Consider the following 27,664-nt stretch of genomic DNA (forward strand, 5'->3'; position numbering starts at 1 on the left):
CTAATGTGGCACTTCTCACCGAGGCAACCACATTTTCCCCAAATGCTTCCGTAGACGACCAAAGATTTGCTTCCAGTTCTTGGACTTTTTCAGAATTTGTGAAATCGGAAATCGTACTTGAGGATCTTGGAGAACTTAACATTCCGTTCTCGCTACCAGCGGAGTCCTCATCGAATCCGGCAAAATCATTTTCATTACTATCATATTCTAACTCTTCAGAATCGCTTGTGTTCTCCTCTGAGCCAGTGGTTATTGTAATTCCAGTTGTTCCACCAGTCGTACTTGGCTGCAGCATATCATATCGGTGCAGCTTTGGTTGCTGCTCCATTCCTCTGGCATTACCGATAATCTTAGGCAAGGTTTCATAATAACTTTTCCATTCAATCGAGTTTCCTGAATTTACTGACATTGCGTCTTCTTTCATGTTCGTATTCTGAATGGAAGTCACGAGGGATAACATGGTCCTCTCGTGTATTCTCATCAGCTCAATAATTGCCCTGCTGCTGCCATTTTTTGCTTGGAGTGCCATATTTGTCACTTCCAAGTCCTTCGTCATTGCAGCGTATTCTTTTTTACGCTGCTGGCATTTCATACAGTACCAGTCCTCTGATCTTGGTGGCCGTTTATCAAGATTCACACAAGATAAATGGAACCACCTATCGCACTCATCGCAAGTTATCATTTCGACCATTGCACGATCTTTCTTCGTGCAAAGGCGACAATGACCATTTGGATTAGCCACAAACTCCATTTTAGTACAGAGAATTGCTATGTTAATCTATTTAGAAAGTTCCCGAAACTCAAATTATCTACTGCTAATGGCAATGATAATATTTTTTTTTTCAACAAATATTCTCCAAAATAGTTTAAAGCAACTATTCCAGAGTCTTTTGATAAAGCTTAAGCAAGTTAAAAGAATTTGCGATACGCTCCTCTCTGGAGCCACCAAAATGTCAGCCGTCAGAGCGACTGACTGTTCCCTGTCGCAAATTCTTTTTAATTTGCCTTAAGACTTTACGATTAAAGTTTTCGGATATCCGGGGAGAAGCAAGTAGGGCATAAGAGCGGAAGTACGCTTTTATGCTGGCTACGGTTCTCCAGCGGACTGTACCTGTGAAGGGAAAGGAAGAAATATTTGTTGAAGTAAATTATACTTATACAATTCTCTTCTTAGAGAGAATTACTTCCTGGGCGATGATGCTTCCTTCTAGGGGAGGATGACTTCTTCTGGTGGGGGGCTCGTCCGGGAATTTTCTTTCTAGTGATGAATGCGAACGACCGTTTTCTCTGGTAACTGATGACTCATTTATTTTTTAATTTCCTTAAACTATATATACATGAATCTTATGGTAAAATATTAAAGATGTTGCACGACATGCAGTGCAACATTTATTACTGTCTCTCTTTCTCCTTAGATGCTGACGTTACCATTCGTCAGCACGGGTAAACAATTCCTATCTACCTCACTATTACATAGAATTTGGTATTCAATGTTGCGCTTGCATTTCGCGCTATCCTTCTCTATTCCCTATCACGTACCGATGCTTTCAAAACTTGTTGGTCTTTGTCAGCACGGGTAATCAATTCATATTTCTACCAGACTCAAACATGACCGTCGCCAGACTACCTTTCCTTCTTTTATTGCAGTCCTTTCGGGAATTACGTATTAAATTATTTTATTACCGCAACCTTCCGAGAGCTGATTTGACGATATTCATTTAATGTTCCTTTTCGGGCAATTGTTTATGTTTGTCCCTTCGCATTTCGTCATGGTCTTTGCTAATTAATTTTACTATTGCCATCGGCACCAGATTACCTGGCGTCTCGACCCAACTTAAGCTTCCTTTGCTATTTGAATTAGCGCTTATTGATGCACATGGGATGCGAGAATTGATGGAAAATTAATAGCTCTCACGACTGCGCCGGAAACGCCTTATCGGTTCAAATCGCTTCTCGATCATAGTGCTCCTTTAAGCACGTTGTTTTTGTGGTTGATAATTAAATTTAATAATGCCAGTGCAACTGACGCAAGCTCTACGCTCGACACACTGCTTTTGCGATACGATTATTTATTTGTTTATTTGTTTGCTTGTTCCATCTGACAATAAAAGTCTTAATGAATATAAAGTTAAGATATAAAATCGAGGATTGCGACACTTTCTGAACAAACTTATGCGATGATTCACCAAAATCGAATAAATTTTCAACTAGGGAGAAAGTTCGAACACACGCTGCAATAGGTTCGTTGGCTCCAAACGATGTCCGATGGAATCTTCGTTGTAGCAAACCTGTTGATCGTAGAGTTCGTTGTGAGACCCGGAAGTCGATGAGAGACAGGATTTTTGGAGAGTCGATTTCGCCGTTGATAATCTTCGCCACAAACGCAGCTTGTTGAATCTTCCTTCGTCGTTCCAGAGTCTCAAGACCTAACAGGCGACATCGATCAGGGTACGGTGGCAGATCCAGGGGATTTCGCCAGGAAAGGTCTCTTAGCGCAAGCCGAATAAATATTTTCTGCAAACTCCAAACGAGTTGATATGGACTCCATACCAAACTGGCATTTTCCAGCAATGGTCGCACTAAGGAACAGTATAACGCCTTCAAACAATGTGGATCCTTAAAATCTCTTCTGATTTTAGCTACGAATCCGAGTTGTTTCGTTGCCTTAGATATTAAAGCAGAACGATGCTGATTAAATGTGAGTTTTGCATCCAATACAACACCAAGGTCATTAACACGGTCAACTGTTGTAAGTGTTTGTCCATTAATTTTGTAGTCGAAGATTAATGGACGAAGTATTCGGTGAAATGTAATTACTTGACATTTGGCAATGCTGAACACAAGATGGTTTCGTCGACACCATGCGACAAATTCATCTAACAGTTCTTGAAGATGGACGCAGTCCTCATTATTACGAATTACTAAGTACAGCTTCAAATCGTCAGCGTAGATCAGCTTGCATCCATACCCAAGCAGCAAAGCGGCATCGTTGAAAAACAGTGCAAACAAAAGGGGACCCATATTACTGCCCTGCGGAACTCCTGATTTATTCGTAAACGGGGATGAAACTGTGGTTCCCAATTGTACGCGTAGGACTCTACCACACAAATAGGAACTCAACCATTCAACGAACTCGTGTGATGCACCAAGTCGCATCAGTTTACAAGCTCACAATGAATGAATAAAAGGAAAATATTCGATATGTTTAATCATCCCACTTCTGATAACCGGCAGTTAATCTGTCGTTAGATTACACGTCACATTTCAAACTTTTACAAAAAAACAATGATTTTTCCCGGTAGCCAGCTTCCCTGATTAACTTATTTGAATGTATATTGGTTTAAAAGCAGATTTCGAAATAGTTTATCATCGCGCTTTATGTTCATTATTTGTTTTATAGTAGTTCGATCGGATATATCAAAATATTTATTCATCATAAAGACAAAAGTGGAAAAAATGACAAATGAATTTTCCAATGACTGAGTCGAAACATATATTGCAGAAGCCAAATGAATGAAAAACTTACAGGAAAGATGATTTTTTTGGAAAAAAAGATACGCTCAGAGGCAGCACTCGAACCTGTCTCGAAGGTGACAAACGATTATAAATACACTCTCCTACTCAGTGCTTGAGCAGGAAATTGGTATGGAACGAGAAAACTTGTGTTTGATGAACAGCGAATATGTTTGGATGTATGGTACCTGTCATCTTGGTCATCTTTACACTTCAGCGGAGGAAATAAAACTCACTGGGTACTGAAGGTAAATACGGCTGTCAAAAGTGAGAATAAAAGAAACCAGAAAGGCACCACGTTGCATGCTAGTTTTTCTACAATTCGGGTGTAGTAATTTCAAAGTTGAATTTCTCTGAAATATATACCTAAAAATATTGCGCAAGTACTGGAACTAACAACGATAGATTATATTGTTGTTTCTAATAATAATTTGAACTGTAGTTCAGGAATGATAACGGCAACGAAATATCTGATTTAACTTAACTATTGTACGAACGGATTATTATAGCCGAGAAAGGCAGAGTTTAACCACAGATCTATTATACCTACTGTACTGTACTGTACTGTTCGACCGGATATGAATAAGTTAAATGACTAAACGTAAGTGATTCTTATATAATACCTAAATATATACATGCTTATATAACCTAACCTATAACTATTACTGTAACAATTGTATTATCTATACTGTTTTATTATTGATCGAAAATGTATCTACAGGAATATTATAATCTCCCTATTGCTACATCATTTGTTTTATTGCTGCTCTGTTGCTGGAGCTTATACTCTCGGAAAATCATTTCGTTGTTTGATTGCGAGCAACAGTACCGTTTGGAAGACGACTAGGATGAATACCATGGTCGATGTACGGTTTATCATGCCTGGTCGTGTTTTAGAGGCTCAGGGTGGCGAAATGGTAGCGCGTATGCACGGAATGCACATGAACGCAAGTTCGAGTCCTGCCTCTGAGCGTATCTTTTTCCAAAAAGGCGGGTGGGTAATGTCAGAGACATAACTGGATGTCGTGAATACGAAAACAACTGACATGTTCCTTAACACTTCCGAATATCAATTAGTTGATCAATCGTATGAATTATGCAAGCATACCCTTTTTCCACATTTTACGCAAAAACAAAGAAGGCTTCATTTGATCTAGATTACTGTGAATTTCACACAGCGAAAAGTGCAAAAATCAAATCAAACAGTTCTAGATTTGCACTAAACTGAGGATATTTCCCATCGATTTGCGAGCAAGAAATCCTAATGGTTCTTTAGAAAACTTTTAGAGCCATCAGAACGGTTGATTTTGTGTAATGCTCTCCACCGTTGCTTTTTTACCAATGTAAATGACTGGCAGCTGTGACGTAATCGCTCCTGTCGGAAGCGAAACTAGCTTTGCAAACGACACAAAATACATCTGCTCGCAGTGGCGATAGAATCCAAATTGATCCAATATTTGTTAAGAGGTTTATTTTTGCGTTATTTCGTTTGTAGCTTTTTCACTAATAGGTGGTCCTAACGGCTTTAAAAATAGCAGCATATAGAATTTTAATGTCGATTATTTCATTTCGGATTTGCATTTCATTGAAAGAAACTATCAATATGCTGTAGGGATTCGTTTCTAGCATTCAGAAGGACCAAATTTAGGAGCTCACTGCGATATTCACCACTTTTCGGAACATTTTTCTCGAACGATTTGTTGTACAGCAGCAGATATTTTGTTCTCTTCCTCAGAACGCGTTCTGATTGGCTGGTGTTGACATGGGTCAAATGAGACAGGTTTTTCAATAGTGTACTATTGAAATACTTCAATGCTTTTGCTATACACGTTTAAATTGAAAAATTTCGATTATATTGGTAGTTAGATTATATATAAATCCCTCCACAGACCACTGAGCTATGAGCTTTCAAAATACGAGAAAGGCAAACGCGCCTTATGAATTTTGATACTCGTTTATACCAAACATTTCAGAAAAGTTTAATTTTGAATTATTTGAGACTATGTCACACAACTGATAATTTTATCATAAAATTGTGATCATATTTCCGATGGCGCGTAGCAAAAATTATGTTGATTCGTTAGATACAACAAGAGATATTCACGATTAAAAACTTATCACTCTCTCAGAGGGCAAATTTTGAAAAGGCACCCCACAGTAAAGTAAGTCGACAAAAATCATCTTTCCTGTAAGTTTTTCATTCATTTGGCTTCTCCAATAAATGTTTCCACTCAGTCATTTGCAAAAACTGAACATTGTTATGTCGTCTTTGCGTCAAGCCAACTAAAAAATAATAAATTGCGACAAACGAATGTTGTGTCAGTTCTAATGACAGTCGACTGTTTGTAGTTATAGGTGTTCCGGGAGTTTGTTGTTTTTTTACGCCGTATTTTCTATTAAGATCCAATTGTTTACCAAAGCATGCCCCAGATCTTCTCCCATCCCTACTACGATATGGGATTCTGTTGGTTTAAGTCGTGCTATTACTATTGTTTTTTTAGTTTTTATTGCATTCAATTTCAAGCCTTGTAATTTTCAAATTGCACAATTTTACATGTTTATGAATTTAAATCTGTGTGAAATACGACGCTCCATTTATGTGCAGCTTATAAGATGTAAAATCACAATGTTTTTTTCGAGCTGTGAACATCTCTAATCCAGGGATGCTCATCGGACTAACTTCCTTCCCTTCCTTCCCTTCCTTCCCTTCCTTCCCTTCCTTCCCTTCCTTCCCTTCCTTCCCTTCCTTCCCTTCCTTCCCTTCCTTCCTTTCCTTCCCTTCCTTCCCTTCCTTCCCTTCCTTCCCTTCCTTCCCTTCCTTCCCTTCCTTCCCTTCCTTCCCTTCCTTCCCTTCCTTCCCTTCCTTCCCTTCCTTCCCTTCCTTCCCTTCCTTCCCTTCCTTCCCTTCCTTCCCTTCCTTCCCTTCCTTCCCTTCCTTCCCTCCTTTGCCTTCTTCAGTAGCACAGCCTTTGATAATTGCCAGTATCGTTATTGACCATGCAATGAAAAGGTTTTAATGAGTGAGTAGGAACAGTTAAAATTATTTGCTTCTCCGAAATGTTTTTGATTCACGAGTGCATTTCCAATCACGAAGTACAACTACGGACGATCTATTTAAGTTCAGCTCAGTAGCTCAGCCTATGCACAGTTAATGAAAAACGTAAAGAAATGATTTTATTCATTATTGAAAATTGGTGAACGAACACCAACATAATTTCTTTGAAATCGAATTGACTACGATTTTAAGACAATTTGACAAAGTGACTCATTCAGATAAATGGCATTCTTCGGACGAAATAACCCTGACTCGTGTATTAGCATTTTTTGGTCAAACGAAGCTCAAAGAAGGTACATCAATTAAAATTTACCGCTTGGATGACAACAATTTTTGAATGTACTTTATTGCACAATGTTCATCACATCCACCCCATATCTGGGGGAACAAGATTGACAATCAATCTGTTTGGAAAATTTGAATGCCATCATTCTGAACGTTCCAACGATCGAATGAATTAGGTCTAAGTAAATGAATTTATGGTTTCGATCCCTTCGAGAAGGAACGATACACAACCGTTGCAACTGAGACTAAGGGACAAGATGAAGAACCGATCCGAGATGAGAAATGATCCGGCTTCCACTCACAGGTTTCCCGGGGGCCGACCAACGACCAAATTCTGGAAAATCCGGAACCGGTTGTTAAATTGACCATACTTGCGGTACGACTAGTTATAAGTGAGAATTATTTCAAATATTTACGAAACGGCTGAAATGGCTTCCGTCTGATCCAGTCTAAGAAAGGCTTCCACCTACCTGCAAAACTGCACCCTCCCCAACTACTCGCCAAGGAAAGAATAAGTATCCTTTCCGTAGACACAATAATTCCGGATTCTGTAGGCTGTGTGTGTGTGAATGTTTGATGATTGTGGGTTTATTGTTAATAAATTATTAAATTATTTATCTACAAGTTCAGCCTGTAAACAATCGCATTCCTACTGCTGTCGGCTTTGTAGCTTCAGTAAACATACATTTTCTGGAGTTTTCCCACGCCCCTGCATCGAACTGAACTCCGGGTAGTGAGCGGGAATGTTGAGTGTAAACCAATTAGAAAATAGTTCTGAAATCGTTAATCTAATTCGATTAGCTAGGTGTGATTAGTCTTTGAATGCTGTTTAACATATCTACCATTCATTGTCGACGTAACTCGCCCCTATTTCCCGTTTTCCTTCGACCCTTTTAGGTGCACCTCAAACCACCGACCGAAAAGACGCCAATTGATTCGCATAAACATCGAATCAATTTGCTTGTCTGAGATTACACACGTGACTTCCCCTTGCTTCGGGTTTCCCTCGCCCGCGCTCTGTGCCACAAATGGAAAATATTTTCGCAATCTCAGCTGAAAGCATGGCTTGCGAAAACTTCGAAAGGATTCCGAAGCTGCTCCTCACGAAAGCAGACACATTCTTCCAGCTACCGTCCGTGCTCCGAACAAGCACAACAACACTTTCGCTATGAAACATATTTCAGTTTATGATTTATCTAACCGGCAACAAACCCAAATTTATCTCAATCATGCTCGTTTAGTTTTACCAACCTTCGCTGGTTTTGTTCGGAATCCATGCGTCGTTCAAGGATTCCTTTTTCCCCCTTCAATGGAACTGCTGCTGCCTACCATACTTATTGATGTGTGTGCGCTATCACATCGTTCTTCGATTCGGTCTTCTGCACGACTTGCTACCGGGTTCCAGTAGTCGGAACGAGCTTCACCCCTGACACTCGAAGCCGTCCCGGAGGCTATGTGTAATGATACCATCCTTGGTCGGTTTCCTACCCCGGTGTCTCGGCGCCCCGTTAATCACTCATCGAGCAATCCGAAGTCGGATATCGAAACGCACATTCATTGAATTAGATAAATTTATTCATACTTGAAAACGTTCGGTTTCCCAAAGAAGAAAATCTTCGGTGAGGAAAATATGTGAAAACCTCTCTCTGTCTCTTTCTCTCTCTCTGTCGGTGACTGGCTTCCACGGACGGCATCTCTCGCTTCTAGCTTCTAGCGTACGAGTGTGGTTTGGGTGGATGATTTATGGTATTAGGATCAGGTTTCCTTCCCTCCTGCACTAGAGGGAAAAACTATTCTTCCGGGGAAGGACGAACGGAAGGAGTTCCATATAGGACGAGAATACGTAACAGATGCCAGTCGTTCTCTCTCTTTCCTGTCCGACAAAGGGAGTATTGTGCCAGTAGTTCTGGTACATCAAAAACACCAGCGAGTTTGAACAATCGAGGATGGGTGATGTATGTGATTTGGCAAGAAAAATTGAGAAATCTCGTCAACTATATCTTTCGGACCATGAATCTGCTAAGCGAAACGGATCTATGGTTGGGGAGGAGGGGGGAGGGGGGGGGGTTCAAGAATGAGAATAAGCTGCACGTTCATGGGGATTGGGGGTGGCATAATGATAATTTAATTATTTATTGATTACCGACTGTATTTGAAAAGTGTGGCAGCGGGTTTGAAGTGTGGAAGGAAGGAAAAAAGTAGTGAAGTAACAGTTGGAAATATCTTAATTATTATCACATATAAATCTACTTTCTTTCACATTTTTGATTATGCATGAGTAAAGAACAATGTTTACGGAAATAAAAGATTGAAGATCCTGTAAATACAAGTATTGAATCATATTAATCTAGACTATCACAAAACAATGTTCAAATTGAACTCAGTTGTTCAAATTCATTCTTGTTTGACATTTAGTTTTGGGGATGACACTGAATGACTTCACACTAATTTGTTTTTGTTTGTCGACTGAATAGCTAACAACGTTAACGTTCCACGTTAAATCTACATAAGTCTTTAAACCGTTATATTTTATCTCAACACAATGTCAATACATTGTAGACACAATACCACGTGACATACTACATGGCGACCGTGACAAATCGAACTCAAATCATTCATTTTAACTTTACCAAACCGTCACCTTCATCTCACTCGTTAGAAGGAAACGAGAAACGACGATAGAAAATATTATTTTTTTCTCTTACTTAACGGAAGGATGACGACTCATCACACTCTTTCATTCATGGTTATTTGGGCATGTGAATGATTTCGAATTCACCAGGTGAAATCGTGTCAATTATTGAATCATCTTTGATAACAGATGTTTATTCTACATTTATGTGCACAACAGTGTACAATAAGTAAAAAAAACTTAACCGTATAGGAATGGTTATAACACGAACTACATTAAAGACTGCCCCAGATAGTATGGACGCAACCAAAAACCGCTGCCATTTCGCAATGGTTCAAAATCTGTAAATTTTTCAGGCTGCGTCCTGCTGTTTACACTCTTCTCTAACCACTTGTGCAGTTGTTTATTCGTTTTTATTAGTTTGTTTCGAAATGCGTGGACTTTCAGCAGAACAACGTCGAAAAATTGTGTACAAATGGTGCACAGAACGCGGACTGTCACTGAGAATGATAGCAAAAATGGAAAGAGTAAGTGAAAAAGCCGTGCGAAATGCAATCAGGAAGTTCGGTGAGGATAACATCTTTGAGGATAAACCGAAAACGGGTCGAAAAAAAGGTCCTGCTAACCCTCAGTAGGATAAACGTTCGAGCTGAAGGCGTTCGAGCAAAAGAAGGAAGTTTCAGTTCGGGATGTGGGCAAAAAAGTGGGCACTTCGAAGTCAAATGTTCTTCGTGCTAAAGAACGTTTGAATCTTCGAACCTATAAGAAGCAGAAACAACCAAAACGTAGTCCGAAACAAGAAGCATCGATCAGGCCGAGGGTTCGAAAGCTGTACAATACGATTCTTGCTGGAAATTTGAACTGCAAAATCATGGATGAGGAGACCTACGTGAAACTCGATTACTAATCCTTGCCGGGACCACAATATTATACGGTGCGAGAAGGGCAAGTGTTAAACCAGTCCGAGATATCGATTGAAGGCGAAAAAATTGGTAAGAAAGCTATGGTCTAGCAAGCAATTTGTAGCTGCGGTAAGATTTCGAAACCCTTCATCACCACTGCTTCAATGAACAGCGAAATATAAATACAGGAATGTTTACAAAAACGACTTCTACCCATGATTCGAAGCCACAAGAATCCTATTGTCTTCTGGCTAGATCTTGCTTCTTGCCACTAATCGAAATCAACGGTAGAATGGTATCCCAAGTAGCATGTTAAGTTGTTGTCCTGTATTTTTCTACTGATTGTGCAATTTATCAAGTAAGTTTATATCACTATTCTAGTAACTGTTGTGTTATGGAAAAAGCGCAATTTTCTGTTTTGAGCAACATATCTTTAAGTTCTTCCGTTATTACGAACATTTATTCACAATGATTGTGCAACTGATGCAAAACTCATGCGTCGATCCCATCACAGAGGCAGTAATAAAATCAGCGAAAAAACAATTCTGAAACTCGTGAAAACTACTACCTAATGTAAACAAGAAATGGAATGACGTTTACAAAAACATAACAAACCTAATTTCTAATAAATAAGTTTCACATTCGATTTTCAATACAACTGTACTTAACACAAACATGGATCTTGTAAAATAACCTGCACATGAAAAATGATAATGCTACATGTTGTAGAATTGATCTCTCGTGTTTTTGTAAATAAAAAATCGACAACGAACTGCTTTTTTATGGTGAAACATGTATTCGTACGCATGAAATTTTCAAGCGCCTTTGAATTAATGTGTTTTGATGATTGTACACCAACTTCTGTGAAATTAACAATCTATTATTTTTAAAGAGAATCATCGGAATGGTGTTTTAAATACGTATATTCAAACATACTTAAAATTTCCAGACGGTTTTGATCAAACTAATGTTTTATTGAACCTGAAAAATCTCAATATGAATTTTTCTTCAATCTTTTCCAATATGGCATCGATGGTAACAGTGAGTTGAATAGAAAATGGTTCACGCAACGTAATGATTTATATTATCTAAATAACGGGATACTTTAACATGTGAATATTTTAGAGAGAAATATTATACGTTTTGTTTTTATTTTGAACAAACTAGTTGAATTACAACACAGTATAAAGATTCATCTTAACGGGCCCGACATTTGTGATACGCACTGTAGGTATTATTTTGGCATGCCCTTGGGTTGGAGTTGTACAAACAAGTTGCAAAATCAGTATCATGAGAGTAACTTTAATGAACTTTACTTTTCGTTAATAAGTGATGTCAGATTTGCTCATTTTTTCAGCAAGATGAAAACCAAACACAATTGTTCTGATTGAGATTTGTTTTCATTGCGTATGTAATTTTGTATTTCCGCAACATTTATGATAATATTCTCATCTTTGTAAGCTTTGTTTTTATTTCAAATAGATAAATCTTGCATAACGTTTTTGTAAGTTTTGGATTTCATATCATTGTTTTTTTCTAAAAATAAAGAAAACTACTCACACTGACCTACAATTTTATGAGACAGCCAAAACTATGCAGACTTAACAGAAACTGTTTTTTCACAGTAAGGTTCTAATTCGGCTTATCAATTTTTATCTTGAGGAGAGCATCATTTTATTAATTTGTCTTCCACAAGAGTTTAATAATAATTTCGACATATTTTGTGTCCAATACAATTATGACAGCTATTTGGAATTCTTTTATAAGTTGCACACTTGGTGTAGTTACTTCCATTTTACATGACGATGCGAAAATTTTTGCAGAACTTCTACAACTGTTAGTGCAATATGGACAAGTTGGTGATCTGCTGCATAGTTGATTTAGACGTACTGAAAGTAGTTCTACAGTGATTTTTTCGGCAGTATTGTGAAACTTTACAATGATAAATTGCACAATCAATTTTAATATGTTTAAAAATCTTTCTGAACATAGTTAACATAAATAATAATTCTAAAACAATTGTAGAGCATTTTGAAATTTCGATAAGTTACATTTGCTACTTGGGATACTACCAAAAATGTCACTTTCGTCCCAAAAGACATTTATCCACCAAATTGCCCACAACTTCGACCAATTGAGGAATTTTGGGCATTAACGAAGGCTTATCTTAGGAAACATGTCTCGGCAGCCGAAACCATTCAACAGTTCGAAAAAGATTGGAAAAAGGTGTCAAAACTTGTCGCCGAGAAGTATGTGTGGAATTTAATGAGGAACGTTCGCAAGAAGGTGCGCCAGCTAATCCACAAAGGCTAAGTAGCAAATGTTGAGAATAATATTCTGTTGTTATAGTCTGATATTATCAGTATATCGAATAAAATTTGAATATCTAACACTTTTGAATTATTTACAGCGAAATCAAAGTGCGTCCATACTTTTTGGGACAGTCTTTACAGAGGAATTACTCAAATAACTTGAATTACGTATAAGAATACTGAGTCAGGGGCTGTGAAACATGTTAAGTCCAAGTGGGTAATTTTTAGTACAGGAGGATATGATATTTAGGTCGATTCCTTTCTAATATTTTGTTTCAATATAACTTTGCACGAAACGAGTAAATTCGAAGTATAAAGCTTTTTCGGTATTTTGTTTTATAACAAATTGCGCATTTCGGGGATTCAGAGGCTACTGTGGGATTGTTCGATCTGTTGAGATAGGGCTACCCAGTTAGTTCGAAACCACTGTAAATATTTGTTTTGAATAATAATGCAGCAGCCTCTTGTGTTCCGTATAAACTTATTTGTGTCCGCGAATTTTCTAAATTCTTTGAATATTTTAGTTACCCTGATCGTTCAGTTTTTCTGGGGTTGATGATGGAAAGTGCTGAGTTCGTTCATCCTACATTTCCTTGAATACGAAGAAAAATCGATTTTTGATTTAAATGTGTCGCGCGCGAAACGTACGGCGCATAAAACAAATCCATGAACAGTCCAGCCGCTGATGTGCATAGCACATTGTTCAAAAAGTCCCTGGGCTGACCAAGAGATGGAGTTTGTGATGTCAAACTAATCTCCTTTTTTCGAAAGTACCATCCTTTTGATGACATGTGTCAAATTTTCACGTCAATCGGTGCGACAAACACTGATCCTACCGACGTGTGAGTGACGTTACTTATTCATTGATGGATAATGGAAATAACGAATTCCGTGTATTGATAAAACATTGCTTTTAAAAATAAAATACCATGCAAGCCAAGCAATGGCTTAAAAACTCACTCGGATCTATAAAAACAATGATTTGTGTTATTCTAATTTTAAACGTGGCCAAATGAATAGATGAACGTAAAATCAAAGTGGGTGCTGAGATAGTTAGCACATCAACTGGAAAAGCCTACGCTAAAATGTGGGTATGAAAAAGGTATTTTTAAAATGGATGCCGAATCGAACAAAAGCAGCAACGCATCAATTATTCGTAATAAAAAGAATTTCTAACGTCGGTACGAAACAGTGGACGAAACATGGATCCGCCTTTTTTTCTCTCGATTCAAAGGAAAAAAGCCGTCCGAAAATTCAACAGCTAGCTGAAACAATCATGGCGTCAGTTTTTACATGCTCGAAGCAATGTTGGTGATTGCCGAAAATTTAACAGAATCTGCTCGATATTTATCAATATTGTATACAACATTTTCAATCCGGTAGAAGATGCTACAAGAACTCGAGTCTCTCAATGCATGAACCGCGAGAGAATTTTTCAAAATTTCTTTGTTCCACATCATACTCTGAGTACTTCACGGCCCTAAAAAAAATACAGCCTGATAATGACTGGTGTTGTGTGGAATTTACCAAGAGAGAATCGCAAGTTGACAATTATTGCAAAAATCGAATTGATTATTCGACTTGATGATTCTCATACTAGGTTGCAATATTTCAAAACCTTTTTGTGGAGCATTAACATACATTTTCATAGACACAACTTATACAAAGGTTGTATGCACATAGTTAAAATGAGCGGCAATAGTAAAATGATTCTATCGCAATTATCAACTGCCCATGTAGAATCGGACGCGAAACGAGAATAAGCGACCGTTTGTTGCTTCAGAGAGAATCCCCACAGCAGCGTGGTAACCTTTGATTCTCAGACAGATCATCGAGAGAAATTCGCTCTCGCACTGGAGTCTATTCTATGTTAAATCCGTCTCTCTTTGATGGCACTGATTGGATCGTGTGCAGAGTTGCTAGTGAGCGTTCTTTGATACGATAAAAGCCATCCTTGGTTCGAAATATAATTAACATCAACTATCTTGAGACCAGAAGTGCTGTAAAAAATTATTATTACATTATTTAATGCGTTTGAAGTGAGAAAACGAAAAAAGAGGCCTCATATGGAGAAAAGAAAAATCATCTTAAACCAAGACAATGCACCGTGTTACAAGTCAATGGAAGTAGGGGCCAAATTGAACAAGCCGGGCTCCGAAATGTTTCCTCAGCCACCATATTCTTGATAACCTAGCCCCTAGTGACTACTAGTCGTTTGTTGATCTCAAAAAGATACTTCAGGGAAAAATATTTGCTTCGAATGACAGAGTTATCGCCGCAACTGAAGCGTATTTGAAGGCTAATCATTCCATAAGAATGGTATTGAAAAGTTGAAGAATAAAAATAGCGGATGAGTAATGTCAGAGACATTACTGGAAGACGTGAACGTGAATACGAATAAAACTGATGTGCTTTTTATAGACTTCCATATATCGATAATCGTACCTACTAGTTGATGGATTGTGTGAGTTTTGCAAACTTTTAATGCTTCACTTGAACCATGGAAATGCAATGTGGAAATTCATTCATAAATTCATATCAAACCAGACCACTGTTTGTACGTTTTAATTTGATGTATTTCGAATTTGCACCTCGGTAGAGAAAACAAATACATAGTCCTACGTCAAAAGAATTTGGATGATTTTACTTATGCGAAGATATAGAACGAAAAAGTGAGACGTGACAAGGCTCATTTGAGCGAGCAGAAATCTTTTTGTAACTTCATTCTCACTTTCAACCAGAGGAGTCCTAAGCTCGATGGATCTCATCAATGCAAATCACTCGAGTCTGTGATATGTATAAAGGTCTTTTACCAGCTACCATAAGTTGTTACTTTCTACTTGCGACTGCATTCTCGTACACAATGAATTCTTCACAATCTCTAATAGTCAACATAACAGTCTATATTGACTAGTAGACTTAGTCGTTTAACAAAGAGAAAGTAAAAATAACATGATAAGTTTCCATCAAGTAATGGTGACTTTTTTAATTGAAACCGAAGTGCCAGGTCTTTACTGACGTACCGAACGAAAACGAGCCTCTAAATGATTTACACAGTGTTGTTTTTTTTTTAAATAAATAATACTAATATTACCATAGTTTTTCACTCAAAGTTTCTGGTGGGTAATTACCCAAGTTTAGAATTTTCGGACAGGTGGTACTACCCATCGTACCCACCATTTTCACCGGTCCAGCACTAAGCAATTCCCATACATCGATACAAATGAAATTCTGAACACGTCTTCAAAATGACAAACCATTTTTTTTTACGAACGGAAAGACCAATCCTACACAAAACTAACTTTCAAAATGGGAAAATGCTCTTTTCCCTAATTCACTGTAACTCGATAACTGTTGATGGAACAAAAGTTGTGTCAAGGAAAAAATTCGAGGAAATCCCATGATCTTAAAAAAATATACACTAAAAAAAGCTAATAGTTTTTCAAGAATTAAAAATTTCAACGAAAAATCAAATGAAAAAAACCGTCAAATTAATTTTATTTAGAACTTTAACTTTTTAGATTATAGAGGTTTCAACCTTAAGGTCATTCGCTTTTTCAGATCAAAAAAACTTTCCGACCCAATGTGCGGGGTTGCGAATCGAACCCAGGTGAGCTGCGTGAAAGGCATCGACTAACCCATCATGCTATACCCGTCCCCCGAATGTTAGTTTTATTAGACTCAATTAAAAACTGAAGATGTTACAGCTGACACAATTATGAGGAATTTTATATAATAGAACACGATTCCACAAATAAAAACTAATTACTCGTAGTTATCTTCTTCTTAGGAAGAGCTGTTTCGATGTATTTAGAAATTCAACGAAGTCAGCCTTTCAATAAATTTTCGACATATTTTTCAAATTTAAATGTATCGGTGTAAATATGTCTCAGGACTGTATTGTCTCCTCGTCCAGGTTATATCCGAACAACAAACATAATAATGCTGTTGTTCCAATCAGAGTTGCTTTTAAAACGGAAAGTATGAAAGATGCGTTGCTGAATAAGAAGCAGGAGTATGGTCCCTTGCTTGCAACGGCAGTAGACAGTTCATTGAATATCAATGGTAGAGAGATGAGAGTCGCAATTCGTGAAGAGTTGTCGGCTTGCTCCTTGGAGTTACTAAGGGAAATGCGGGAACAGCAGAGGTCATTGAATATTAAATATGTATGGCCTGGTCGCGGTGGGATAATCTTGGTGAAAAAAGAAGATAATTCAAAAATAGACAAAATTAGTTGTAAACTAGACATTGCACGCATTATTAGTCTATATAAACTAGACAATTCTGTTGTCTCTTCGCCAGAACAAATAGCTCCTAAACGAAAAAGAAATTGAATATTGTTTTTTTTAACTTTTTAACTTTTTTAACTTTTTAACTTTTTTAACTTTTTAACTTTTTCAACTCTTTTTTTTACTTTTATATTTTAATTAATTAAATGGACAACACAAATCAGAAAAACTTCTCCCACGACAATATTTATAATTTCAATGGTAGCTACGTTAGTAATGATAAACAAACGTTAAAAATTTTACAGTGGAATGTTAGAGGTATAAATGAACTGTCCAAGTTTGACGTAATTCTACAGGACCTAGAAAATTGTAAAACTTCTATAGACGTTATCGTTATTGGAGAGACATGGCTTAAAAACGAAAACTGCATCCTTCACGAAATACCACAATATAGAGCCTATTTTGCTTGCAGGAATCACTCTAGTGGTGGTTTAGCTGTATACGTGAAACAAAACACTCAACATAGACTTATTAAGGTTCATACTCTTGATGGGTTCCATCACATACACATTGAACTGTGTGTCAAAGGACAGTTTTATGATGTTCATGGAGTATATCGCCCGCCCAGTTTTGACTTTAATGATTTTTTTGTATATATAGAAAGCTTAATGTATGAAGTCCAACCTAAACGTTCGTGCTTTATTGTAGGTGATGTGAATGTCCCAGTTAATATGATTAACCACAACATTGTGACAAGATATAGGGCACTGTTGGGTTCTTACAGTTTTATTTGTACAAACTGTTTTCCTACCAGACCAACTAGTAACAACATACTTGACCATGTTTTATGTAAACTTGACGACGTAAATCGAGTACGAAATGACACTATTTTTAATAACCTTAGTGATCATTCACAAGTATTATCAACTATTGAGCGAGCAGTTCGTGCTCGCATCGCAAACGACACAGTCGAAAATTTCTTACGGTCGCGACGACAGAAACAAAGACAATACAGTGCAGTGAACAATAGAGTGTACGAAATGGGCAAATACGATTTAACAAAGCCTGAAACTTGGCCTACAAGGCCAAATTCAATTTGTATTGATTTCAAGCGCTGCAAAGTTAGACCTGCAGCAACCGAAATTGAAATCTTGCTTAAGGAACGAATGCATTTAAACGTTAATGATGTAAGTGAGATTCAATTCAACAAGGCGTCGAACTGTGTGTACATTATGTTTAAACGTGAAAAAGATGCAATTGCATTTGCTTCGGGTAATAACGGGGTGCACAGTATTGATCATGACAATGTTAAATATAAAATCCCTGTGTTCATGGTGGACAATGCCATAGAAGTACGCGTGCATGACCTTCCCCCGCAGACCAGCGAGGGGTATGTTCGGGAATGTATGTCGCAGTACGGTGAAGTTCTTTCCATCGAAAAGGAAGTATGGCGGAATTTTTTCCCGGGTATCCGGAATGGCGTGCGAGTGGTACGTATGCAACTACGTAAAGCAATTCCATCTTACATCATTTGTGGTCAAGACGGGATACATCCGTGAAAAACGTTGATTACGTATGAAAATCAATTGGTTACATGTCAGTTTTGTGAACAACCTGCACACTACGGCAAACCATGCACTGAAACTGCGAAAACAAACAAAACAAACAAAAACAAGGACAACCACCCGACAACGGAAACTAGTGAATGCAGTGCTCCTGTTTCAAAAGCACCTTCACCATCTAACCAACTATCAACGGCAATCAATGTACAAAGCGCATCTACAGCAACTGCAAATGAACCCAAGACTGCGATCAACAATGAAAACAAGGAAACGGAAACCACTCACAATTCCAATGATGTAGCAATGGATGATATGAGCAACGGACAAAATGACGGACAATCTTCGCTAGAAGGAAATGGAAGCTCCTCTCCCCCTAGAAGAAGGGTGACAACGAGATCCAACAATAAAAAAATAATTTTACGTAACAAAAACATGGGTAAATCGGCCACGTAAAGCTATACGCAAATTGGCCTGAATAAAAATTGTTATAAATAAAAAAAAAACTATTGAGCTTTTTGTTGAAAAGGATCCAATGTTACTGACAAAAAAGGTCATTAATCGTCGTCAAATTAATCGCGAATTTTCAAATTTTATGAACAGTATTGATATAAATGAAAATGCAGAATCTATACTTCAATCAATAATGTATACATACAATCACTTACTTGAGCGTTATAGCAGAACAGTAACAAAAACTATCAAAGTGAAGGGTTCTTACTGTCCTTGGATGTCTTTTGACCTTTGGACTCTGATAAAAATAAAGAGTAACTATCTTCAGCGCGTCAAAAGTAATCCGACAGATTTACATCTCAAGCAAATGCTTCTACATATCTCTAAAAAAGTTGATACTTTGAAAAAAAAGAGTAAACAATTGTTTTACGAAAACTTGCTTACCAATACACCTCACTCAACATTTTGGAAAAATTTGAAAAACTCATTCGGCTTAACCAAGAAAAACGATAAGATAAACCTCATAGAAAATGGTAGAAGAATTGTTGATTGTAAAGAAATATGTCAGACCTTTAATGACTATTTCTCTAGCATTGGACAAAAACTAGCAAATAATATTCCAACTAATACTAGCATTAATCCTTTAAGCAATGTTCGTTGTGTTCGTGACTCAATATTTTTACGTCCCTCGTCAATCGCCGAAGTTACATTGCTGATACACAGCTTAGATAATAACAAAGGCAGTGGTTCCGATGGTATATCAGCTAGTTTACTAAAAAAAAATTGTACAACGTTTTCTAGGATTCTCTCTAAATGTTTTAATGAAATTATTCTGTCCGGTTATTATCCCGATTGTCTAAAAATCTCTAAAGTCATTCCTATATTTAAGTCCGGTGATCGTTGTGATTGTAATAATTATCGTCCCATATCTACATTATCCGTCTTTAACAAAATTTTTGAAAAACTATTAGTCACCAGATTGCTTGACTTTTTAAATAAACATAGCGTCTTCTACCAATTTCAATACGGTTTTAGACAAGGTTCTGGCACACAAACTGCTATTATAGAACTAGTTGACAAGATAATGAGTGAAATAGATCGTAAGAATATTGTCGGTGCCTTATTTCTTGACCTTAAAAAAGCTTTTGACACGTTAAACCACACGATTTTACTCGAAAAGCTCAAATGTTATGGTATCAGAGGCATTGCAAACAGCGTTATTCGTAGTTACTTGACAAATAGGCAACAATTTGTATCCATTGATGGGGAACGTAGCAACCTCGCTCCTACGAAAATTGGTGTACCACAAGGTAGTAATATAGGACCTTTATTATTTCTCTTATACATAAACGATTTAGGCAACTTGAATCTTAACGGTACTCCAAGACTCTTTGCCGATGATACAGCCTTATTCTATCCCCATCATAACATCAGTACCATTATAAGCTCGATGAACAGTGACCTAGATGTCCTTGACAAATATTTCAACGCTAATTTATTGTCATTGAATTTACTCAAAACGAAATATATGGTTTTTCGTTCCATGCGAAAAGTGTTACCAATTCATGACAACCCGAAGCTAACAGATTACGTGATTGAAAATGTAAAATGCTTTAAATACCTGGGCATTCATCTTGACCCTACGTTATCTTGGACTCATCATATAAGTTTTGTTGAAAAGCGTGTCGCATCTTCCTGTGGTATCATGTGGAGAGTGCGATCATATGTTCCTCGGCGTGCACTTTTGAGCTACTACTATGCTTATATTCACTCACAACTTAATTATCTTGTATCGGTCTGGGGCCGTGCAGCTAGCTCTCATCTGAAAAAATTACAAACTCTTCAGAATAGGTGTCTTAAAACTATTTTTAATAGACCTCTGCTGTTCTCTACGTTTTCATTGTACTCCGACCAAGCTCAAAACGCTCTACCAATAGCTTACTTATGTGACATGCAAACCTTGTTGTTCGTTCATGACACCTTGCATGCCACGACACATCGTAACATACAGTTTTCAACTCCAAACCATTTGTACGCGACGCGCCGTAATGGCAACTTGCAACGCATTCGAACAACCACAACTCTGGGCCAAAGGCGTATTCTGTTTGCTGGTCCTACAAAGTTTAATGCACTTCCTCTTGACATACAACAAATCAACATCCGTACCATATTTAGATCTAGATTGAAGCACTACTTTAGACAAAGACTGAATGAAATTTTTATACAATAAGCGTTAAGTTTAAACAATCGTAATCTATCTGTATATCAATGTTAGTTAAACGTCAACAGTATTATATTATTCAATGTTAGATATTAAACGTGGATCCCTTAAAAGGAAACTTATTTCCACTGGGATTCCACACCAATAAATTAGCTAATTGCACATCTTAGAATAAATTGTTTTAATCTCAGTTCTTCTTGTTTTTCTTTGTTAGTATTAAAATTTTGCCAGTGTTAATGAACTGAGATTAGTTGCGTCCATTACCAGGGGGCTCCTTGTTGAGCTTTTTGGTGTGGGGGAGTGTTGTGGGCAATAAAAAAAAAAAAAAAAAAAGAAAGAAAAAAATTTTGAAAAAGTGTTTTTGCCTTTCTCTATAGAAAGGTATTAGAATTGCTGGAAAAACCGACTTTTGAACGGAGCCTCGGAGACTCATAGTGTTATATACCATTCGACTCAGTTCGACGAGATCGGAAAATGTCTGTGTGTGTGTGTGTGTACTTTTCAAAAATATCTATACGCGCTAAATTTTCTCAGAGATGGCTGAACCGATTTTAACAAATTTATGCTCGTTTGAAAGCTACTGTCGAGCCATTGATCAAGTTCGAAGATCAAACGGCTGTGACTTCTGGTTCCGAAGATATAAAGGTATAAGTGACGTAACCGACAAAACACGTTGATTTACATCGCTCTAATGCATATAATGGTGCCAATATTTTGGGATCACCTCTAATTTCGTAAAGCGCTAGTGCTTAAAAGTTTGAGCACCTCGAAAAATGTCCTCATGCACAATTTGAGCTAAATCGGACATGCGTAAGGGGTGCTGCCCTACGGTTAAGGTTTGAAAATTTTCTATCTTGAAAAAGCACTATAATACAAGAAATTTCCAAAATCGAAAATTATTTTTGATGCCGAAACTCTTAAAACTGTATGAAACGTCAAGATTTAGTGTCATCTCAAGAAAATTTTTTTTTTGAAAAAATCAACTTTCTGGGAATTTTCCCAAAAAGTCGATTTTTTCAAAAAACAAATTTTTTTTTCGAGAAGACACTAAATCTCGACGTTTCATGCAAGCATTCTGGCATCAAAATTTTTTTTAGATTTCGGATATTTCATGTACCCCACCCCCCTTCCCAACCTATGATGATTTTGCAATATATATGAAAATTCTGCTAAGTGGAATAAGAAGGGTTTTTTTTTTTAGATTAGAATCACTCTTCTTATACAAATAGGCAACGAAAATGTAAGCACTATTTGTATATTTGTATATTTGTATATTTGTATATTTGTATATTTGTATATTTGTATATTTGTATATTTGTATATTTGTATATTTGTATATTTGTATATTTGTATATTTGAACGAAGAAATGCTGGTCAAAATACATCCGTCCTTTTCAAAAACCAGTCATGAGTTCCATTGATATCCCGATTCGTGCAAAATTAACAGTTTATCATATTTAATACGTGGGCAAAGTTTCATAGAAATCAGAGTGTCTGATAATTTGCTTCTCCTTTCTGGAATAACTCTTTGGGAAGTTATAAATGACACATTATTTGGTGATATTGGGATTTGAATAAGCCTTCGGTTATGTCTTCGTAGAACAAGTCCAGAAACTCATTTATCAGTTTATATAACCAAATTATTGAATCTGAAAAGCATCTCCCCATAAAGCAAGGAACCCAGTTTACCCTTCTTACTGTAGCTATGCTTGTGGACATTATCATTTTCCGTTGTTTGGCACGCAAGCATTTTTCCAAACCATCCAAAAAGTTATGACCAGGAGCATCGTTTCAAGCTTTAATTAATTTGTCATTCATTATCAACCATTGATACCTAGGCAGCAATAATTGAAATAGATGACGCACATTTCATGATCCAAACCAGCCTTCCGGTCATCGGCCAGGTTAGTCAGGTGCAGAAAACGGCACCCTAGTACTAATTTTTCTTTCCCTTCCCATTCTCGCTCTATCACCAGACGACAGGCAGTCCGTTTTGTTGCGTGTTGTTCTCCACAACTCTTGCAAAGTTGAACTTCATAAAATTTATTCCGGTCTTTCTTTGCGCCATCTTGACTGCTTCCCGCGATCTGATGATGATTGATGAGCTTGGTTTTGAAGAGTGTCCATGTCCTCTCCATTTGTTTGTCTCCACGGCTGAGGGCTGGAGGCAATTAATTTCTATTTACTGGTGGGTGTTTCGAAACCCCACTGTGCAGTACTGCACGGCAACTACAGCAGATGGGACAAATTCACTCATTTCAGTGGTTTGGTTTTTTTGTTGTTAATTATGAATCGGTTTCTGTGTTATGATATCTTTCACTGCTTTGAAGCTCCAGATAGGACTAAATATGTTTAACTCGAAAAATTCCGCGACAACACGAGTGACCCGATAGGACACGGTCCATTACCATAGGGATACAAACCAACGCAAATGTTAAAAGTGTCATCGCCGGATTAATCAATCAACTTACTCTACCGTGAAATACAGACCGCAAACTTTCCACACATGCCCGAACTTTTATCAACTGGCAAACCAAGCGTTTCATTGAAGTCGATAGCACAGAAAATTATTAATCAATTCTCCTGTGTCGCCGGTGGTTTGCCTGATCTACACACACACACATACACATACACACTCACAAACACGCACGGATCGGCGCCGTGTTTGAGCGTTTGTTCATGAAGACATTTTTTTTTCTGTCTGACTGCCGTCATCGCCTTCAGGTCGGAACAGTTCTGGTCGAAAAGTTTGTCCTGTAGAACCCACAACGGCACAAACAAGAGCAACAACAAACAACATAAACCAACAGCAACTTCAACATCGACAGCAGTCAGATTGTGAGCGAAGGCAGAAGAAAAAAAAACAGACTGAATGGGAAATGGTTAATAAATTGCTGCCAATAACCGTAACCAATAAGACAAGTGGAGGCTTCTTATTTGAACCGAGACGAACAGAAGGACGGTCCTCGACTTGCTTTGATCGATCGGTCCGGGAAAGCCCCGGTTCCCTGGGACATGAAGCGAAAACAATTGGAATGCGATATTTTGATGATATGTTATCATCGCTTTTCCATTTTCCATTTTTCACTCCCCCGCCTGACTCACTCATTCCGACGGAAGTGGCAAAAGTTGGAGCGAGGGATTTGCTGAGATGATACTCGGCGGTGGACGAATTTTACCCGTGTGTGTTCGAAAGGACTCGCTCTGCTTATCATCGAGAGCAGAAAAGATTTCCAGGTGAGTGAATTTTCCATTCTTGTGGTTGTGGTATCCCGTCATTAGTCGAATTTATATGTACGATACGAGTTCCAGACTTTCGCTTCGCACGGAAAGGATTGTTATTAGTGACATGATTGTAGAATTCCACAGAAAAAAAAACAGAGATAAATTGGAGTGTTCTTTAATCTGCATTCCCGAAGTGTGCTTCCGAAGGAAAATAATGAATCCAAATGAGGGACAGCTAGGCATGATGCTTCAGGATAAAACGGTCCGGACAGTATCAAGAACGCTCGAAACTTCGCACAGACTAAATCTAATTCTAAATTAACTCTACTCCTATTCGTCTTTTGAAAGTGTCCTTACTAATATTGAAATCAAAGTGGTTGTAAACGCTATTGAAATGTCGACAGCAAACATCTATTGGATTGTTTTGTCCATACTGCGTTCGATGAGCCACAGGTCGGAAAAATTCAGTTCTCCTCAGTGATCTACCAGGAACGTTGATATCTAATTCGGCCAACAGCACAGGGCAGTCCATGTTGTGCGATATCAAATCGAATATAAACAGTCGCTGCAAGTATATTCGCCTATTTCGTAGAGTGGGAAGATTGATGAGAGCGCAGCGATGATCATAGGGAGGAAGTTGTGAACGATTTTGCCAAGGAAGTTGCCGAAGGGCAAATCTGATGAAGCTCTTTTGTACTCGTTCGATACGATCTATGTGGATAGCGTGTCAATTAAAAAATACAAATCCTTTTTCTGACACAATTTTGAACGCCTATAAACTAGTCATTTGTTGTTGGATTTTTTGATTTACCTTAAACATATGAGGCAACGTCATTTAAGTATCTCAATAATATATAATTGAAAAATCGATTTGAATTGACCTGTGCTTTTTACGAGCCAACCAGAGCTAGCAATAATGATGTCATCCTCTCGACCGTACGAACTATTGCAAAAAACGGAATCTATACATATATTCATAGATATTAGCTTCGGACTGTTAGCGAGGATGACAAAACTGAAAGTTACATTCATTCGCTCGAAGGATAGTGCATTGTGTGTGGTGGGTGGAGCTTATTTTCTGCCTGCTCCACACCTTGTTCGTTTGAGTATATTGAGTATCAATTAGCTATTGAGTTTGGAGCGCTTATTTTTAATCTTTATATCATTTAACTTCACTCAAAAGCATTACTTCAATATTGTACGCATGAAAATGGATTGATTTGTCGACGGATTCGCAAATGAATTCATTTCAAAGTTGCGTTAACGGGTGGCTGCTAAAATTTTGGATTTTTTTCGAGGCCTGTATGCTCAGCAACAAACGAGCTCAGAGAAAAATAAGAGTGTGTATGTGTTAGCTCTCTGTCTCTCTCTCTCTCTCTCTCTTCTCTTCTCTTTCTGCTAGTATTTTCTGTTTTGTTTATGCTTGCGCAGTTTTGCTCAAAATGACGTCGAAACAAGAAGTATTGCGCGAGTGCGTTGTACAGTTCTACAAACTGCAAAGAAATCTCGGCAAAAAGTATACAGTACAAAATTTTAAGAGCGAAAATGTTGCGGCTTCGACTCTTTATCATATCCTAAAATCCCCAACAACTGCTCGCAAGCAAGGTAGTGGAATTTCGAAGGGGGTTTTCATAATATAGGGGATACCGGGGTTAAATCGGTCACTTTTTAGAAATTGATAAAAACACCCATTAATGGATTTTTACCCAAGTCACCTCTACCTCATCATCTTCAAGCGCGTTTACAAAGTCAATCCATGAATCGAAATAATTGCAGGTTTATAAGGTTATAAGGCTGTCAAGTTTAACCCCGTGTCCGGTGCAGCCCCCGTTTTTCCCCAAACCTCCCAGGTGGGGGTTGACTTCCCCAAAACCCTACTCTATATACGCACCTGAAACTTGGGCTTTTCACAACGATTTATTTTATTAAAATAGAAACACCAATAAATCTGGTTTCATACTGTGAATATTGAAATATTGAAAAAAACGACATTATGATTCCTAATTGCAAAAATAATTTGTATTTTGATGCGACAATTAAAAATGATAATTTTGATTTGGTTTGAAAATTGTTACTAAACCTATAAAAACGTGATTCCTCAAAAAATAAACGATATAAAACTTATTTTTACGACTTAGAAACGCATGAAAAATTTTATATTTACATCTGCCGTATTTAAATGAAATTAACTAGGAAGGTGAAATATGGTCGAATAAAATCAATAGATACAAATCTCAATGACTATTACAAAAAACACAATGAAATGCGAGTTAATATTTACTGCGCACTATTACCCGCATGTCCACTATGTATATTTCCAATTATACTGGTTCAATCCTTTCAAAAAACACCCATATTTTATATGGTTCGAAATGATTACGTTGAACCAGGAATTTTCCAAGAAATCAAAGATTTTGAAACTTTTTTGGATAAGACCATTACGCAGCCTAACTGGGCTCAATTCCTATACCCCCCCTTTTCCTTTTCTAAAACTTTGCACCATATGGAGGCTTGAAATTTTAAACGATCATTACCCTGTAATTCCGAAACCGGAAGTCAGATCCGGATCAATTTCAGCGATTCTATAAAGAACCGTAAGTAATTTTATTTGGTTCAAAGTTTGAGACAAATCGGTTGAGCCGTTGTGGAGCAAAGTGAGTTAGATCCGATGTGAGTTTGTGTGACCTTCAACTTACAAGACCTGTAAACTAGAGGAATTATTTATTAGATAATCATCACGTCTTCTTCCATGAAAGCAAACTTTTGAATTTGGAGTTTTTTCACTCATCACCCTGTAATTACGGAACCAGATGTCCGATCCATACTAAATCATCTTTCTCTAATTAATTATTTATACATAAGAAAATATTCTTAGATAGATATTGAACAATACCTTCTCAAAACCGAGTTGCATTGCATTTTGAGATAAGTATGATTTTCATTTTCGATAAATTACACTGAAAAAAAAAACAATCAGTTTGGACAAGAAAATTAATTTTCCTTAAAACTGTCCAACTTGAATTTTTGATTTTAGATAGGGAACATAATCACTATCTTGTGAAAAAATTTCATCCAAATAAAAAAAAATTTTTTTTCGCATATCGACTTTAAATTGTCAGAATCGCTTTTTACCAGTATAGAAGTCGATAAGTATTTATTAAATACTTTTATTAAAAACTCGACTAATTTTGTAAAAAATCACTCTTACAACACTTTTCGGTAGGTTTATTCATTTTTCGAATATAGCCATTTGAAAAAAAAACGGTGAAGAAAGTTTG

The 27,664-nt window shown here is 37.3% G+C and overlaps 1 protein-coding gene across 3 annotated transcripts in view; it reads right to left on the bottom strand.

Annotated features, from left to right (window-relative positions):
- LOC131438776 (RNA-binding protein Musashi homolog Rbp6) overlaps window positions 1-27,664 on the bottom strand; it is a 1,824,137-nt gene that overhangs the window by 965,215 nt on the left and 831,258 nt on the right. The gene's annotated exons all lie outside the window — the stretch shown is intronic.

The sequence above is a fragment of the Malaya genurostris genome, chromosome 3 (genome assembly GCF_030247185.1).
Source record: "Malaya genurostris strain Urasoe2022 chromosome 3, Malgen_1.1, whole genome shotgun sequence".
In the NCBI taxonomy this organism is placed as follows: Eukaryota; Metazoa; Arthropoda; class Insecta; order Diptera; family Culicidae; genus Malaya; species Malaya genurostris.